This window comes from Arachis stenosperma, chromosome 6 (assembly GCF_014773155.1).
Source record: "Arachis stenosperma cultivar V10309 chromosome 6, arast.V10309.gnm1.PFL2, whole genome shotgun sequence".
Classification (NCBI taxonomy): Eukaryota; Viridiplantae; Streptophyta; class Magnoliopsida; order Fabales; family Fabaceae; genus Arachis; species Arachis stenosperma.
Window position 1 is genome coordinate 111678115 of NC_080382.1, and position 4983 is coordinate 111683097.

Sequence of the window (4983 nt, forward strand, 5' to 3'; positions counted from 1 at the left end):
TCCCTGGTCATGAACTCCAAAAACTTGGTGGTTCAATTCCATGGCATTACACAACTTCGCACAACTAACCAGCAAGTGCACTGGGTCGTCCAAGTAATACCTTACGTGAGTAAGGGTCGATCCCACGGAGATTGTTAGCATTGAAGCAAGCTATGGTCATCTTGTAAATCTTAGTCAGGCAAACTCAAATGTATATGATGATGAACGAAAATAACATAGAAGATAAAGATAGTGATACTTATGTATATCATTGGTGTAAGAGCTTCATACAAGCGTATGAAGATGCCTTCCCTTCCGTCTCTCTGCTTTCCTACTGCCTTCATCCAATCCTTTTCTTACTCCTTTCCATGGCAAGCTCGTGTAGGGTTTCACTGTTGTCAGCAGCTACCTCCCATCCGCGCAGTGAAAGCTAATGCACGCACTCTGTCACAGTGCTGCCAATCACCGGTTTGGTTCCCTCCCCTACCGGAATAGAATCACTCTTTTGCGTCTGTCACTAACGCCCAGTAGGTTACAGGTTTGAAGCACGTCACAGTCATTCAATCATTGAATCCTACTCAGAATACCACAGACAAGGTTAGACCTTCCGGATTCTCTTGAATGCTGCCATCAGGTCCTGCCTATACCACGAAGACTCTGATCTCACGGAATGGCTGGCTCGTTTGTCAGGCGAGCACTCGGTTGTCAGGCGATCAACCATGCATCGTGCAATCAGGAATCCAAGAGATATTCACTAAGCCTCAGATGCTTGTAGAACAAGAATGGTGTCAGTCACCTTGTTCATGGGTGAGAATGGTGATGGGCGTCAATCATCACCTTCATCATGTTGAAGAACAAGTGATATCTTGGACAAAGAACAAGCGGAATTGAATGGAAGAACAATAGTAATTGCATTAATACTCGATGTACAGTAGAGCTCCACACCTTAATCTATGGTGTGTAGAAACTCCACCGTTGAAAATACATAAGCATAAGGTCTAGGCATGGCCGAATGGCCAGCCTCCCAAAGGTCTAAGATAGCATAAAACAAAGATAGCTACCAAAAGTCCTAGATGTTTCTATACAATAGTAAAAGGTCCTACTTATAGAAAACTAGTACATAGATGAGTAAATGACATAAAAATCCACTTCTGGGCCCACTTGGTGTGTGTTTGGGCTGAGCAATGAAGAAATTTCGTGTAGAGACTCTCCTTGGAGTTAAACGCCAGCTTTAGTGCCAGTTTGGGCGTTTAACTCCCAATTAGGTGCCAGTTCCGGCGTTTAACGCTGGAATTTCTTGAGGTGACTTTGAACGCCGGTTTGGGCCATCAAATCTTGGGCAAAGTATGGACTATTATATATTGCTGGAAAGCCCAGGATGTCTACTTTCCAACGCCGTTGAGAGCGCGCCAATTGGGCTTCTGTAGCTCCAGAAAATCCACTTCGAGTGCAGGGAGGTCAGAATCCAACAGCATCTGCAGTCCTTTTGAGTCTCTGGATCAGATTTTTGCTCAGGTCCCTCAATTTCAGCCAGAAAATACCTGAAATCACAGAAAAACACACAAACTCATAGTAAAGTCCAGAAAAGTGAATTTTAACTAAAAACTAATAAAAATATACTAAAAACTAACTAGATCATACTAAAAATATACTAAAAACAATGCCAAAAAGTGTATAAATTATCCGCTCATCAACCTTCATGACACAAGCACATGGTTAGGGACAGCTTGATTTAGCCGCTTAGGCCTGGATTTAATTTCCTTGGGCCTTCCTATCCATTGATGCTCAAAGCCTTGGATCCCTTTTACCCTTGCCTTTTGGTTTTAAGGGCTATTGGCTTTTTCTATTTGCTTTTTCTTTTTCTTTCTATATTTTTTTTTCGCCACTTTTTTTTTTCACAAGCTTTTGCTTTTTCACTGCTTTTTCTTGCTTCAAAAATCAATTTCATGATTTTTCAGATTATCAATAACATTTCTCTTTGTTCATCATTCTTTCAAGAGCCAACAATTTTAACACTCATAAACAACAATATGAAAAGACATATGCACTGTTCAATCATTCATTCAGAAAACAAAAAGTATTGTCATCACATCAATATAATTAAATTAAATTCAAGGATAAATTCGAAATTCATGTACTTCTTGTTCTTTTGAATTAAAACATTTTTCATTTAAGAGAGGTGAAGGAATTAATGGATTTTATTTATAGCTTTAAGGCATGGTTACTTACTAATGATCATGAAGTAGAGACACAAAACATAGATAAACACAACATTAAAAACCGAAAAGCAGAAAGAAATAAGAACAAGGAATGAATCCACCTGAGTGAGGGTGGCGCCTTCTTGAAGGTCCAATGGTGCTCTTTGAGCTCCTCTATGTCTCTTCCTTGCTTCTGTTGAATGATTCCAAGTAATTTTGGGGTTCCTACCCTTAGTTGCTTCCAATATTTGTGTGGAGGACAACTTATCCCCTGAGGTATCTCAGGGATCTCTTGATTTGCAGCTACATGTTCTACCACTGAGCTATGACGGCTTTATACGAGTCTTTCCATCTCCCAAGACTCAGAGGTGGAAGCTTTTGTCTTCCCTTTGAGGTTTCTCTGGCCTTAGGTGCCATTAATGGTAATGGAAAAGCAAAAAAGCTAAGCTTTTACCACACCAAACTTAAAATATTTGCTCGCCCTCGAGCAAGAGAAGAAAGAAGAGAGGAAGAAGAAGAAGAAGAAAATGGAGGTGAGTGAGGGGAGATGGATTCGGCTATATGGGTGGGGTTGGGTGGGAAAGAGAAGTTGAATTGTAAAGGTAGGTGGGGTGTATGGGGAAGAGTGGATAGATGTAGGTGGTGAATGAAAAACAGAAGGGATGACCATGAATGGAAAGAGAGAGGGCGAGGTAGGTGGGGATCCTGTGAGGTCCACAGATCCTGAGGTGTCAAGGAATTCCATCCCTGCACCAAATAGGCATGTAAAATGCCTTTGCACACCATTCTGGCGTTTAAACGCCCATTGGTGCATATTCTAGGCGTTCAACGCCCATGTAAAGCATGTTTGTGGCGTTGAACGCCAGTTTCATGCTTGTTACTGGCGTTCAGCGCCAGTTTTTTCCTCTCTGGGCACATTCCTGGCGTTCAGCGCCAGGATGTTGCTTGTTTCTGGCGTTCAGCGCCAGAATGGTGCTCTGTTCTGGCGTTGAACGCCGGCCAGATGCATCTTACTGGCGTTGAACGCCAGCCTGTGCGTCCTCTAGGGTGTGATTTTTTTTCTGCAGTTTTTGATTCTGTTTTTAATTTTTATGATTTTTTCGTGACTCCTCATGATCATATACCTAATAAAACACAAAATAACAATAAAATAAAAATTAGATAAATAAAATTGGGTTGCCTCCCAACAAGCGCTTCTTTACTGTCAATAGCTTGACAGTGGCTCTCATGGAGCCACAAGGTGATCAGGTCAATGTTAGTGTGGTCCCAACACCAAACTTAGAGTTTGGATATGGGGTCTTAACACCAAACTTAGAGTTTGGTTGTGGCCTCACAACACCAAACTTAGAGTTTGACTGTGTGGGCTCTTCTTGACTCTGAACTGAGAGAAGCTCTTCATGCTTACTCTCTTTTGTCACAGAGGGATGGCCATGTGCCTTAAACACAAGGTAGTCCCCATTCAATTGAAGGACTATTTCACCTCTGTTGACATCTATCACAGCTTCTGCTGTGGCTAGGAAAGGTCTTCCAAGGATGATGCAATCATCCTCTTCCTTCCTAGTATCTAAGATTATGAAATCAGCAGGGATGTAAAGGCCTTCAACCTTTACTAACACGTCCTCTACTATTCCATAAGCTTGTCTCAATGACTTATCTGCCAATTGTAATGAGAACAAGGCAGGTTGTACCTCAATGATCCCTAGCTTCTCCATTACAGAGAGTGGCATAAGATTTATCCCTGACCCTAGATCACATAGAGCTTTTTCAAAGCTCATGGTGCCTATGGTACAAGGTATTAGGAACTTACCAGGATCTTGTTTCTTTTGAGGTAGAGTTTTCTGAATCCAAGTATCTAGTTCACTAATGAGCAAGGGAGGTTCACTTTTCCAAGTCTCATTGCCAAACAACTTGGCATTCAGCTTCATGATAGCTCCTAAGTATTGAGCAATTTGCTCTCCATTCACATCTTCATCCTCTTCAGAGGATGAATAATCTTCAGAGCTCATGAATGGCAGAAGGAGATTTAATGGAATCTCTATGGTCTCTATATGAGCCTCAGATTCCTTTGGATCCTTAATAGGAAACTCCTTCTTGCTTGAGGGACGTCCCAGGAGGTCTTCCTCACTAGGATTTTCGTCCTCCTCCTCCCTTGTGCATTTGGCCACATTGATCACATCAATGGCCTTGCACTCTCCTTTTGGATTCTCTTCTGTATTGCTTGGGAGAATACTGGGAGGAGTTTCAATAACTTTCTTACTCAGCTGGCCCACTTGTGCCTCCAGATTTCTGATGGAGGATCTTGTTTCATTCATGAAACTGAAAGTGGCCTTTGACAGATCAGAGACTATATTGGCTAAATTAGAATTGTTTTGTTCAGGATTCTCTGTCTGTTGCTGAGAAGATGATGGATATGGCTTGCTGTTGCTCAGCCTAGTGCGTCCACCATTGTTAAAGCCTTGTTGAGGCTTTTGTTGATCCTTCCAGGAGAAATTTGGATGATTTCTCCATGATGAGTTATAGGTGTTTCCATATGGTTCACCCATGTAATTAACTTTTGCCATGGCAGGGTTCTCAGGATCATAAGCTTCTTCAGAAGCTGCCTCTCTAGTACTGTTGGATGCATGTTGCAATCCATTCAGATTTTGAGAGATCATGTTGACCTGTTGAGTCAACACTTTATTCTGAGCCAATATGGCATTCAGAGCATCAATTTCAAGAACTCCTTTCTTCTGAGGTACCCCATTATTCACGGAATTCCTCTCAGAGGTATACATGAACTGGTTGTTTGCAACCATGTCAATGAGTT